The sequence below is a fragment of the Eubalaena glacialis genome, chromosome X (assembly GCF_028564815.1).
Source record: "Eubalaena glacialis isolate mEubGla1 chromosome X, mEubGla1.1.hap2.+ XY, whole genome shotgun sequence".
NCBI classification, from domain to species: Eukaryota; Metazoa; Chordata; class Mammalia; order Artiodactyla; family Balaenidae; genus Eubalaena; species Eubalaena glacialis.
Window position 1 is genome coordinate 67,756,733 of NC_083736.1, and position 15,237 is coordinate 67,771,969.

A 15,237-nucleotide genomic window follows, 5' to 3' on the forward strand; every position below is an offset into this window, starting at 1 on the left:
CTTGAAAAATAGCGAAGTCAGAAGACTTGAATTCTGATTTCAAAACTTACTGCATAGCTGCATTAATCAAAAATGATACAGTCCTGGCATAAGTATATACATATTGACCAATGAAATAGAATCAAGTTTCTAGAAATAAACCCATATATGTATAACCAGTTGCTTATTGATAGGTTTCCAAGATCATTTAGAGGAGTGAGTAGTCCCTTCAACAAATGGTGCTTGATAGCTGGATTTCCACACGCAGAGGAATGAAGCTGAACCCCTACCAACAAATGGAGCTTGGACAAATGGACTCAGCAATGAAGATGTACCATATACAAAATTAACTCAATGTGCATCAACATCCCAAATGTAAGAGCTAAATCTCTGTAACTTTTAGTAGAAAACATAGGAATAAACCTTCATGACCTTGGATTTGGCAATAGAATATTAGATGTGATATCTAAAGTCTAAGTAAATAAATAAATAATAAATATATTAGATGCTATCAAAAATCAACACTTTTGTGCATGATAGGACATTACCAAGGAGGAAAAAGGCAACATGCAGAAGATGAGAAAATACAAAGCATATGCCCAATACGGGTTGAGTATCAAGGATGTGTTATGTATTAAAAACAAAACTCTTACATCTCAACAAGTAGACAACCCAATTAAAGAACGGGCAAAAACTTGAAAAGACATTTCTTCAAAGAAAATGTATAAATGGACAAAAAGCACATGAAAGATGCTTCATATTATTTGACATAAGTGAGGTAAAAGCAGAGCCATGAGATAATTTCATATCCACTAATGTGTTTGTAATTTTAAAAGCATGAAAAAGAAAAGTGTTGGCACGAATATACATAAATTGAATCTTGTCCACATAGCTGGTATTTAAAATGGTTCAGCTGCTGTGGAATACAGTGCAAATGTCCACAGAGACAATGAAATTTTGGTATATGCCTGCAGTGGAGTATTACTAAGCCACAGAAGTCATGAGGTACTGACAACATGCTAAATTTGGATGAACCTACAAAGCATTATGCTAAGTGAGTGAAACCAGACACAAAAAGTCACATGTTATATGATTTTATACATATAGACATTACTTTGAGAAAGAATTTTGATTATTTGCTGCCAGGAACTAGGAAGAGAGGGAATATGGAGAAACCGCTTAATGACTATAGGGCTTTACTTTGTAGTGATGAAAATGTTTCCTACTAAATCATGTGAATGTGCTAAATGCCACTAATGTGTTCACTTTAAATTGTTATTTTTAAGTTATGTGAATGTCACCTCAGGAAATTATATTTTTAAAAATCTGCCAATAAAGAAGCCCAGTACTAAGTGGTTTCACTGGTGAATTCTTCCAGATGTTAAGGAAGAATTAATACCACTTTTCAGCCTCTCTCTAAAAATACAATTGAGGGAACATTTTAAAATTCATTTTATGAGATAACATTTCCATGATACCAGTGTCAGACAAACACAAAGACAAAACCTATGGGTCAGTATACCTTATGAATATAAATGCCAAAAACCTTAAAGTACTAGTTAAAAATTGTGACAACATGCTAAAAGGGATTATACACCATGAGCAAAATGGGATTTTTTTTCCAGAATTGCAAAGATGATTCACCATACACAAATCAATGTTACATACCATATTAATAGTAGAAAGGAAAAAAATAACACGTGATAATTCATTTCAAAGAAAGCATTAGACAAAATACATACCCGTTCATGATATACAAAGCTGTACAAACTAGGAATAGAATGGAATTTCCTCAACATGATGAAAGGCATTTATGAAAACCATGTAACATAGTTAAAGGGGAAAGATGGCTGTCTCCTTATGACCAGAAATAAAACTAGGATGCCTCTTGTATTCAACTTTGTACTAGAAGTTTCAGCCAGAACAATTAGCCAAGAAAAAGAATAAAATATATCGAAATTGGAAATGAAGATGTAAAATTGTCTCTATTCTCATGATATTGTCATACATACAGAAAATCCTAAAGAATACATGCAAAAAACTATTAGATCTTATAAGAAATTCAGCAGTGTTTCAGAGTATACAGAAAAATCGGTGATATTTTTGTGTACTAACAATGGACAATACATAAAGGCAAATAAGCAATTCTATTTACAATATCATAAATAATAAAATATGTAGGGTACATTTATTCAAATAGATGTGAGACTTGTAAATTGAAATCTACACAACATTGCTGAAAGAAATTAAACAAATGGAAAGACATCCTGTGTTCATTTATTGGAAAGCATATTTAACATGCCATCAGCCCATAAAGCAATATACAGATTTAATGTGATCCTTATCAAAATCTCAACTGCCTTTTTTTACAGAAACGGAAAAGCTGTACCTAAAATAAGTATGAAATTGCAAATAACCTGAATAGCCTAAACAATCTTGAAAACTATAAATTTGGATGATTTACACTTTTTTCAAACCATAACAAAGCAATAGTAATCTTGAACAGTATGGTATTTGTGTAAGGATAGACATATAGGCCAATGTCATAGAAATGAGAGTTCAGAAATACAACTTATGGCTAATTGATTTTCCAGAAGGTTGCCAAGACCATTCAATTATGAAAGAGTAGTGTTAGCAGATGGTCCTTTGACAACTGGAGATCAACATATAAAAGAATGTAATTGGACTTTTAACTCATAACCTTTACAGAAATTAACTCTAAATCTATCAAAAGCTAAATATACAAGCTAATACTGTAAAAATCCATAATTGAAAATGTATAGTAAAATTTTCTTGATCTTTAATTTGGCGATCAATTCTTAGATATGACACTGAAAGTAAAATCATCAAAAGAAATAATAAATTACAGTATACCTCATTGCAGTTGGTTTTATTGCACTTTGGATACATTGTGTTTCTTACAAATTTAAAGTTTGTAGCAACCCAGCATTGAGCAAGTGTATTGATACCATTCTTCCAACAGCATTTCCTCACTTTATATCTCTGTGTCATATTTTGGTAATTCTTGCAATATTTCAAAAATTTTCATTATTATATTTGTTGTGGTGATCTGTGATCAATGATCTTTGATGTTACTATTGTAATTGTTTTAGAAAATCACATACCACATCCATATAAGACGGTGAGCTTAATCAATGTTGTATGTGTTCTGAATGCTCCACTGACATGCCGTTTTCCTGTTTCTTTCCCTCTCCTCAGGCCTGTCTATTCCCTGAGAAACAACAACAATGAAGTTAGGCCAGTGGATATCCCTACAGTGGCCTCTAAGTGTTCAAGTGGAAGGAAGACTCGCACATCTCTCACTTTAAATCAAAAGCTAGAAATGATTAAGCTTAGTGGGGAAGGCATGTTGAATGCCTACACAGGCCAAAAACTAGGCCTTTTGTGCCAGTTAGCCAAATTGTGAATACAAAGGAAAAATTCTTGAAGGAAATGAAAAGTGCTTCTCCAGTGAACACATAAATGATAAGAAAGCAAAACAGCCTTATTGCTGATACTGAGACAGTTTTAGCAGTCTGAATAGACGAACAGACCAGCCTCAACATTCCCTTAAGCCAAAGCCTAATCCAGGGCAAGGCCCTAGCTCTCCAATTCTATGAAGGTTGACAGAGATGAGGAAGCTGCAGAAGAAAAGTTTGAAGCTAGCAGAGGTTCGTTCATGAAGTTTAAGGAAAGAAGCCATCTCCATAACATAAAAATGCAAGGTGAAGGAATAAGTGCTGATGTAGAAGCTGCAGCAAATTATTCAGAAGATCTAACTAAGATAATTAATGAAGGTGGCCACACTAAACAACAGATCTTCAATGTAGACAAAACAGCCTTCTATTGGAAGAAGTGCATCTAGGACATTCATAGCTACAGAGGAGAAGTCAATTCCTGGCTTCAGAGGACAGGCTGACTCTCTTGTCAGGCTAATGCAACTGGTAACTTTGAGTTCAAGCCAGTTGTCATTTACCATTCTGAAAATCCTAGGGTTCTTAATAATTATGCTAAATCTACTCTGCCTGTGCTCCGCAAATGGAGCAACAAAGCCTGGATGAGAGCACAGCTGCTTACAACATGGTTTACTGAATATTTTCAGCCTACTGTTGATACCCACTGCTCAGCAAAAAGAGATTCCTTTCAAAATATTGCTGCTCATTGACAATGCATCTGGTCACTCAAGAGCCCTGGTGGAGATGTACAACGAGATTAATGTTGTTTTTATGCCTGCTAACACATCATCCATTCTGCATCCTGTTGGTTAAGGAGCAATTTCGACTTTCAATTTTTACTATTTAACAGGTACATTTTGTAAGACAATACCTGCCATAGATAGTGTTTTCTTTGATGTTTTGGGCAAAGTAAATTGAAAACCTTCTGGAATGGATTCACCATTTCAGATGTCATTAAGAACATTCGTGATTCATGGGAAGAGGTCAGAGTATCAACATTAACAGGAGTTTGGAGGACATTGATTCCAGCCCTCATGGATGACTTTGAGAGGTTCAAGATGTCAGTGGAGGAGGTAACTCCAAATGTGGTGGAAATTGGAAAAGAACCAAAAATTAGGAGTGGAGCCCGAAGATGTGACTGAATTGCTGCAATCTCATAATAAAACTTTAATGGGTGAAGAGATGCTTCTTATGGATGAACTAAGAAAGTGATTTCTTGAGATGGAGTCTACACCCATTAAAGATGCTTTTGAATATTGTCCAAATGACAAGAAAGGATTTAGACTATTACACAAACTTGGTTGATAAAGTAGTGGAAGGGTTCGAGAGGACTGACTCCAATTTTAAAGTTCCACTGTGGGTAAAATGCTACCAAACAGCATTGCATGTTACAGCGAAGTTGTTCGTGAAAGGAAGAGTCAATTGATGTGGCAGACTTCACTGCTGTCTTATTTTAAGAAATTGCCATAGCCACTCCAACCTTTAGCAACCACCACCCGCATCAGTCAGCAGCCATCAACATCAAGGCAATATCCTCCACAAGCAGAAAGACAACTACTTACTGAAGGCTCAGGTGACAGTATTTTTTAGTTAAGGTATGTACATTGTTTTTTAGGCATAATGCCACTGCATACTTAATAGACTACAATGTAGTGTAAATATAACTTATTTTCACTGGGAAATCTAAAAATTCATTTAACTCAACTCACTTTACTGTGATATTTGCTGGAACAATACACTCACTATCTCAGAGGTATGCGCGTAGTTGGACTTTATCCAACTTACAAACGTGCACCATAGCACACTCTGAGGGAAGTGAAAAGACAGCTCATAGAATGGGAGAAAATACTTGGAAATTATGTATTTGAGAACTTACTAGCATGAAGAATATATAAAGAACACGTCCAAGTAAAAAACAGAAGAAAAGTACAATTTAGCAATGCACCAAGGACATAAATATTTCTCAAAAGTTAATATACCAGGAGCCATAAGTACATGAAAAGAATTTTAATATTTTTACTTGAGAAATTCAATTCAAAATAACCATGAGATATCACTTCACATTTTGGGTATAAAATGAAAAATGGAAAATAATAAATGTTGCTAAGGATGTGGAGAAGTTGGGATTTTTGTTTTTTGTTATGGGGGGATGTCAAACAGTGAGGCTACTGTGCAAAACAGTATGGTGGTCCCTCAAAAATTTATAGAATCTCTGTGACCCACCGATTCCACACAAAGGTATATTCCTCAGTTAAAGGAATATTAATGTTCAAGTAGAAATTTTGTATGGAAATATGTATAGCCACACTATTTGCCATAGTCAAAGGGTGTGTAAATGGAATAAGACCCTTATGTGTCTGGTTTCTTTTACTTAGCACAATGATTAAGAGGAACATACATGTCATACTGTGTATCCATAATTCATTCCTGTTTATAGATGAATAATATTGCAGTATATGGACATACTACATTCTTTACACATCCATCACCTCATGGTGATTGACACAGAAAACATTTGAAGAAATAATAATAATGTTTGGTGAAAGACATAAATGTGCAGATTCAATAAGCATTGTGACCTTGAAGAGAATAAACCCAAATGCATACTGATACACAATGTAATCAAACTGATGAAAGCCAATGATGAAGAAAAAATTTTGAAAGTTCCTACCAAAAACCAGTTTATTATATATAGGGTAATGGTAATTTGAATAAATAACTGTATTTCTTACGAGATACTACAGAGTCCAGAAAATAGAACATCTTTAAAGTGCTGAAGGTAAAATTAACCCAGAAGTCTATCACTAGGAAAAATATCCTTTTAAATGAATTCAAGATTATTCTTAAATGAAGGAAAACCTAGATAATTTTTTATCACAAAAATGCTCTAAAAGAAATGATAATGGTTTTCTTCAGGTAGTGACACCAGAGAGAAACTTGGTACTTCAAAGGGATAAAGTTTGAGCAAGGAACGGTAAATATCTGGGCATATACGATAACTGTTTTTCTCCTAAACCCTTTAAAAAGTACATGACTCTTGGAAACAAGATTATAACATTGCCTGAGAGGAATTTCAATATATTTAGATATTAAATTATGGTAACAACATAAAGTAGGTGTTGGGAGGTAATTTTAGCACAGGGCAGGTGTTTTGTTTTTCTTTTCTTTTTAGGTATTTTTAATTTATTTTATTTTTATTTATTTTTGGCTGTGTTGGGTCTTCGTTGCTGCGTGTGGGCTTTCTCTAGTTGCGGCGAGTGGGGGCTACTCTTTGTTGTGGTGCGCGGGCTTCTCGTTGCAGTGGCTTCTCTTGTTGCAGAGCACGGGCTCTAGGCGCGTGGGCTTCAGTAATTGCAGCACGTGGGCTCAGTTGTGGCACACGGGCTCAGTATTGGTGGTTCGCAGGCTCTAGAGTGCAGGCTCAGTAGTTGTGGTGTACGGGCTTAGTTGCTCCGCGGCATGTGGGATCTTCCCGGACCAGGGCTCGAACCTGTGTCCCCTGCATTGGCAGGCGGATTCTTAACTGCTGCGCCACCAGGGAATCCCACAGCTCTGGTTTTTAAATTTATTGTTTTGCACTATCCAAATAATAATGTTTCCTTCTGTGACAGAGGTTGGCATGACACTTTGCAATCTCTTAAAACATTTAGAATATCCATTTTGAGAAAAAGGCCCAACAAGCCTTGTTTGTCAGATGAAATTAGTATTTTTTAATAATACAGAAACATTAGCCCCAGGGTAATCTCATTTTTACTTTGAAATGTTGCGGCTTTCCCTCTCTGGGAATCTTTATCTCCTGCTCCACAACCTGAAGCAAAGCTTCAGTGAAAGCTGACTCCATGGGGGTGCTTAATTCATTAAGGTTCCTCTGCCTATTCCTTGAATGCAGTCAAGTCAGCTTCATCTCATTGGCCAGAGTTTGTTTTAGATTATAGAATTGCCCTAGAGTTACAACTTGCAGGCAAAGGCAGAGCCTCTGCAATCACTAATACATCCTGTGGTACCTGGATTAATCCTTTGGGCCTATTGGAAAAGTTAATATACAGAGAATCCAAAATATTCAGGTTTCCTAAATTTGGGATTCCTCACCTCAGATGCAAACCCATTACATGTGCAGAATCCACCTAGACCATTTTTCATTGCCCCCTTGGAATAAGGTGGAAAGCTTGAAGAACCAGTGTGAACTCATGAAATCAATGTGAAGATGCTCATGCTGCTTACCATGTCATGAGTTATAAAATCTTCTGTCATTGAGGCATGATTTTCAGGTAGTGACACCAGAGAGAAACTTGGTACTTCAAAGGGATAAAGTTTGAGCTATTTATTCACGTCTTCTGCCAGAATTCATAAAACTAACAGGCTTACTTTTAGCTTGTATGTATGACAAAATCACAGGACTATAGTTCATGACAAAGCAGATGGTATTGGGACCTATATGGTCCTAAGATTTATAGATTTTATTTAAAGCAGTAATATTTTAATGTTTAGTAGATGGGAAAATATCACCCATGTACATTTTAATCCTTAGGGAAACCTCTGAAATATATGTAAACCTACTAAAAATTATTAAATAAATTAAAATGGAATACTATAAAATATTCAAATCAAAAGGAATAGAGGAAAGAAGGAAAAGTAGAATTTTAAAAAGAGAGGAGAGACATAATAAAAAGATAGATGTAAATGCATACAAATAAATATCTTAATTTTATATGGCCTAGGACTTTGGGCTCAAGATCAGGGGGATAGATGCACTTTCATATTTGCCAAAAACCCTGGATATTATATATCCAAGAAATACAAGAAGAATGAAAAGGGATGGAGATCAGCAAGAGACACTGGCACCCAAGAAAAGACATTACATTGAGTTTTTTTCTTTTGCCTAATATATCTCAGGTTAAGTGCTGAAGTATCTGGCAAATAGAAAGACCTGTGAGCACAGACCAAAAATCAAAACAGAACAAATCCCTAGGAAAAGGATTCTCTAGCCAGTAGCAACCCATCAAATAAGACAACTTTTAGAAAGTATTGCCCTACTACTTCCAAACCTAAGGGTAAAAATCACTGCTCCATCCACACCTCCATCAGCAAAGGCTGAGTGGCATCATAGCCTTCTCTGTTGCCAATCTACAATGAGACTCTCATCCACCCTCAACCAATGTCAGGGTAGTATGAGAGAAAGCCTGTTGGACAGCAAAGCCTTTACTGCACAGTGGCAACACTAATCCCCATAGCATAAATAGAGGCCTTGTGGGCATCTTGGATTCATATCCACATCCAGCAGTAACAAAGAGCACTTCCCTCTCTACATGGGGCTTGTCAGATGAGGCCATGTGGTAAGCTAGTACTTTAACCACTCTACAGCCCTATTGAGTGCTGTCCCAACCACCCATTCTGATATCTGTGGAGGACATGTGGTGAGGAGCATTGATATAATATGCTGTTCCCTCACACCTACATATGATCAGCAGTAATGAGCTTCCTCTCCCTCCTGGAGTTTAAAGAATATCAAGGGGAGAACCTGTACATTCACTGTTAGATGGCAGAATCTCCATTCCTCACCAGAGCTGACTCATAGGAGGTCTGTAAAAAGAAGATTCAAATGAATTCCAGAATCATGCCCAAAATGTCTAGTGTAAAAAAAATCATAATCATGGGCCAGGAAATTTTCAACTTTAATGAGAAAAGACAATAAATAGCTGCCAACATAGAGATGACACAGATGTTGGAATTACCTATTGAAGACTATAAAGCAGCCCCCACAGGAATGTTTTAACGAGCAATTAAAAACACATTTGAAATAGAATATCAGAAAATCTCAGTAAGGAAAGAAGATATGAAGGACCAAGTGTTTAATTTCAGAACTGAAAAACATAAATGAAGTAACTAAATGGATGGTTTTAACAGCACAATGGAAATGACAGAGAAAAGACCCAGTGAACTTAAAGATAGAACAATTAAAATTATTCACAGAGAGCAAATAGACTAAACATTTTTTTAAGCCTGAAGGGTCTTTGGGACAATAACAGAAGTTCCACGATTCCTGTCACTGGGGTCCCAGAAGAAGGTAAGAAAGAAGGTAAGTCCAAAATGTGTTTGACAATGACTGAAGACTCCTCCAATTTTTGAAAACACATAGATTCACAAAGCTTAATGAACCCCAAGTAGTGGAAACCCAAAGAAATACATTCTGAGGCACACAATAGTCAAACCATTAAAAACAAAAGATACTCATGAAAGCAGCCAGAGGGGGCCAAAAACAAACAAACAAAAACTATTGTAGAAAAAACCACAAATGATAGTAGACTTGTCCTCAGAAAATGTGGAGGCCAGAAAGAGGTGACTTTACATTTTTCAAGTCATAAAGGAAGGAACTGTCACCTAGATTTTTATAGTGGGCAAAGTTATCCTTTAGGAATGAAGAAGAAATAAACACATTTTCAAACAAATTAAACACAGGATAAATTGATGCTTCCAGACCTATTCTATAAGAATGGTTAAAGAACATTCTCCAAACAAGTGAAATGATAAATATTGGAACACCAGGAGGGACAAAAGAACAGTAGAAGGTGAAGACTGTTTAACACTGTGTAGCATGGTTCTCAAAGCATGTGGTGAAAATATTTAAAACTATTATAAATAGAGGGAAAAGAGACAAAAGTTCTCTACACTTATTACCAAGAGCAACTAAAAATCTCTAAGAAGAGATATACTCAAAAACACTAGATAAATCAATATGATATCCTAAAACGCACTCAATTAAAAAATAGTAAGGTAGGAAAGATAAACATAAATGAAAAACAGATGGAGCAAGCAAACAGCAATATAAATCGTGGAGTTAACCCTACCATGTCAAAAGTTATAATAAATGTAAATGTCTAATTATGGAACAATTATGTATATAATATACAATAATATATATAATATAAATTATAATATGGGTACAATTATAAGACAGAATGGCATAGAGGATAAATTTACATGGCCAGTTATACATCCTATATATCAGTAAATCACTCAAAATATGGTGATATGTATAGCTTGGAAGTAGAAAGATGGAAAAAGCTAACCATGCAAATATGAACCTGAAGAAATTAGGAGTTCCTGTAAATTTCACCACAAAAAATCACAAGGGCCAGGAAGAGACAAAACATGATAAAAGAGTCAACTAAGAATGTATAACAATCCTAAATTTTATGCATCAAACAGCAGAGGTTGAAAATACAAAAAGTGGTAATGGATACAAAAATAATAAATAGAGTTGGCAAACACTCCTCTCAGTAGTGGATAGAATTAGACAGAAAATTAGTAAAGGTAGAGAACTGATCAAAACTATGAATTACCCAGACTTAATTGACAGAAGTAACAGGCCATCCATATAATACCAAAGTAAATGTTCTCTTCAAATGAACATTTGAAATAAACAAATGTAGAAATGATACCATATTTTGTGCCACAAAGCAAATCTCAATATGTTTAAAAGCATTTCAACCATACAGAGTGTTTTCTGACCACAATAGTATTAAAGTAGAAATGCATAAGTGAAAGGTAACAGGAAATTTTATGAACACTTGGAAACTAGAAAACATACTTTTAAATAACCCACTGATGAAAGAAAATGTCTTTCAAGAAATACAAATACCTAAAAATGAATGACAAAAAATATTAAATATGTAAGGTACAGCTCAATCAGTGCTGTGAGAAACATATCATTGAATACACACATCAGAAAACACAGAAACCTCAAAATCAGTAAACAAACACCTTAAGAAACTAGGAAAAGAATGGCAAATTAAATACAAAACAAGAAGAATGAAGAGAATGAAGAAAGATAAGACCAGAAACTGATGAAACTGAATGCACAAAACAATAGAGAAAATGAAACATAAGCTGTTTCATTGAAAGGCTTGTTGAAATTAACAAACCTCTACCAAGACTGGGGAAAAAGTGAAGCCACAAATAGTTCAATAACACAAGAGAAACAAGATATAACAATAAACTATGAAGACCTTAAAGAAATGAGAAAATATGAATAACTTGCCATGCTTGAGTTAGACACATTAAATGAAATGCACCAATACCTCAAAGAACACAAGTTACTGTTACTCACTAAAAGAAGTAAAATGAATAGTCCAATAACAACTTATTTACATTTATAATTTTAAAACTCCTGGAAAAAAGATCTCCAGGCCCACTTTGTTTTACTGCAAAAACGAACTAAATATTTTCAGATTTATCACCAATTTGCATGTGATCTCTTTCAGAAAATAAAAAAGAAAAGCACTTCTTAACTCATTCTATAAGACTAGTGTTGCCTTTATATCAAAGGCAAAGGAACTTAATAAATAAATAAAATACATAAACTACAGACTAATAGCAGTTTAATATAGATGTACAATTCCTTAACAAATAGACAATTTGAATAAGCCCTTATGTATTACAGAAATTAAATCGATAAATAACAACCTTCAATAAGGGAAAGCATAAGGCCTAGATGGATTCACTGGGAAATTCTATCATCTATTTATGGAAGAAACTATATCAATACTCTGCAAAGTCTTCCAGAAGATAGAAGCAGTAGGAATATTTCCTAACTCATACAATGGGACCACAATTACCATATATCAAAATCAAAGACATTAAAAGAATACTACAAACCTGTATTTCATGAACACAGATATAAAAATCCTTAACAAAATATTATATCAAATCCAAATATGTATTAAAATTTTTAAGCCGTGAACTTATGGAATTTATCCCATGCATGCAACATGGTTTCAACATTCAAAAATCAGTTTCTGTAATCCATCACATCAACAGGCTAAAAAAAGAAAAATCATATGGTCATATAAATAGATGCAGTAAAAATCATTTGACAAAATCCAAAACCCATACATGATTTGTAAAACAATAAAGAATAAAGAGTAACATCCTTAACCTGATAAAAACTTACTCAAAAAACGTACAGATAATATCATTTTTTAAAATTGTATTTTAAAAATGTTTTATTGAAATATAGTTGATTTACATTGTGTTAGTTTCAGTTGTACAGCAAAGTGATTCAGATATATATATATATATATATATATATATATATATATATTCTTTTTAAGATTATTTTCCATTATAGGTTATTACAAGATATTGACTATAGTTCCCTGTGCTATACAGTAGGTCCTTGTTGGTTATCTATTTTATATAGAGTACGTATATATTTTAATCCCCAAACCCTAATTTATTCCTCCCTCCCTCTTTCCCCTTTGGTAGCCATAAGGCTCTGTTCTGTGAGTCTATTTCTGTTTTGCAAATAAGTTCATTTGTATCATTTTTTAGATTCCACAAATAAGTGATATCATATATTTGTCTTCCTCTGTCTGATTTACTTCACTTAGTATGATAATTTCTAGGTCCATCCATGTTGCTGCAAATTGCGTTATTTCATTCTTTTTTCTAGCTGAGTACTATTCCATGGTATATATGTACCACAGTTTCTTTATCAATTCATCTGTCCATGGAACCTTAGGTTGCTTCCATGCCTTGGCTACCAGAAATAGTGCTGCAAGAACATTGGGGAACATGTATCTTTTCGAATTAAGAGTTTTCTCTGAATATATGCCAAGGAGTGGGATCACTGGATCATATGCTAACTCTTTTTAGTATTATAAGGAATCTCCATACTGTTCTCCATAGTGGCTGCACCAATTTACATTCCCACCAACAGTGTACTAGGGTTCCCTTTTCTCCACATCCTCGCCAACATTTGTTATTCATAGACTTTTTGATGATAGCCATTCTGAAAGGTGTGAGGTGATGTCTAATTCTGGTCTTGATTTGCATTTCCCTGATGATTAGTGATGTTGAGCATCCTTTCATGTGCCTGTTGGTGACCTGCATTTCCTCTTTGGAAAAATGTCTATTTGGTTCTTCTGCCCACTTTTAAATTAGGTTGTTTGTTGTTTTTCTGTTGAGTTGTATGAGCTGTTTATATATGCTGGATATTAATCTCTTATCCGTCATATCATTTGCAAATATTTTCTCCCATTCTCTAGGCTGTCTGTTCATTTTGTTGATAGTTTCCTTTGCTGTGCAGAAGCTTTTTAGTTTAATTAGGTCCCATTTGTTTATTTTTGCTTTTATTTCCTTTGCTTTGGGAGAGAGACCCCAAAAGATATTTCTACTATTGATTTATCTCAAAAAGTGTTCTGCCTGTATTTTCCTTTAGGAGTTTTGTGGTTTCTGGTCTTATATTTACGTCTTTAGTCCATTTTGATATTATTTTTGTGTGTGGTGTTCGAGGATGTTCTAATTTTATTCTTTTACATGTAGGTATCTAGTGTTCCCAGCACCACTTATTGAAGAGACTGTCTTTTCTCCATTGTATATTCTTGCCTCCTTTGTCATAGATTAATTGACCATAAGTGCATAGGTTTATTTCTGTTTTTTTAATTGAAAAATACTTGATTTATAATGTCATGTTAGTTTCAGGTGTACAGCACAGTGATTCAGTTTTACATACATACATACATACATACATGTATGTTTGTATAACTGAATATATATATATTCTTTTTCAGATTCTTTTTCCTTATAGGTTATTACAAAATATTGAATATAGTTCCCTGTGCCATACAGTAGGTCCTTGTTGTTTATCTGTTTTATATATAGTAGTGTGTATATGTTAATCCCAATCTCCTAATTATCCATTCACTCCCCTTCCTTTTGGTAACCATAAGTTTGTTTTGTAAATAGGTTCATTTGTACCACTTTTTTAGATTCCGCATATAAGCGTATCACTTGATATTTGTCTTTCTCTGACTTACTTCACTCAGTATGTCAATCTCTAGGTTCATCTAAGTCACAGCAAATGGCATTATTTCATTCTTTTTTATGGCTGAGTAATATTCCATTGTATATATGTTCCTCATCTTATATATCCATTCCTCTGTCAATGGACATTTACATTGCTTCCATTTCTTGGCTATTGTAAATAGTGCTGATATGAACATTGGGGTGCATGTACCTTTTCAGATTATGGTTTTCTCTGAATATATGCCCAGGAGTGGGACTAGTGGATCATACGGTAGCTCTATTTTTAGTTTTTTAAGGAACCTCCATACTGTTCTCCATAGTGGCTGTACCAATTTACATTCCTACCAACAGTGTAGGAGGGTTCACTTTTCTCCACACCCTCTCCAGCATTTATTGTTTGTAGATTTTTTGATGATGGCCATTCTGACCAGTGTGAGGTGATACCTCATTGTTGTTTTGATTGCTTTTCTCTGATAATTAGCGATGCTGAGCATTTTTTCTTGTTCCTGTTGGCCATCTCTATGTTCTCTTTGGAGATATGTCTATTTAGATCTTCTGCCCATTTTTTAATTTGGTTGTTTGTTCTTTTGTTGTTGTGTTGTATGAGCTGTTTGTATATTTTGGAAATTAATTCCTGTTGGTCAAATCGTTTGCAAGTATTTTCTCCCATTCTATAGGTTGTCTTTTCATTTTGTTTATGGTTTCCTTTGCTGTGCAAAAGCGTTTAAGTTTAATTATGTCCCATTTGTTTATTTTTGTTTTTATTTCCATTATTCTAGGAGACAGGTCCAAAAAGATATTGCTGTGATTTATTGCAAAGAGTGTTCTGCCTGTGTTTTCCTCAAGGAGTTCTATGGTATCCAGTCTTACATTTAGGTCTTTAATTCATGTTGAATTTATTTTTGTGTATGGTGTTTGAGAATATTCTACTTTCATTCTTTTACAAGTAGCTGTCCAGTTTCCCCAGCACCACCTATTGAAGAGACTGTCTTTTCCC

The 15,237-nt window shown here is 34.5% G+C and overlaps 1 long non-coding RNA gene across 2 annotated transcripts in view; it reads left to right on the plus strand.

The window, feature by feature from the left end:
- The window catches only part of LOC133082154 (uncharacterized), a 116,376-nt gene that overhangs the window by 82,719 nt on the left and 18,420 nt on the right, over positions 1 to 15,237 (plus strand). Inside the window, exon 3 of one of the 2 annotated variants that reach the window (XR_009698916.1) lies at positions 3,199 to 4,253. The exons of the other annotated variant lie outside the window; for it this stretch is intronic. This is a non-coding gene — a long non-coding RNA (uncharacterized LOC133082154). Of the gene's footprint in view, positions 1 to 3,198; positions 4,254 to 15,237 lie in introns of those variants that run through there. 2 annotated transcript variants of the gene reach the window in all.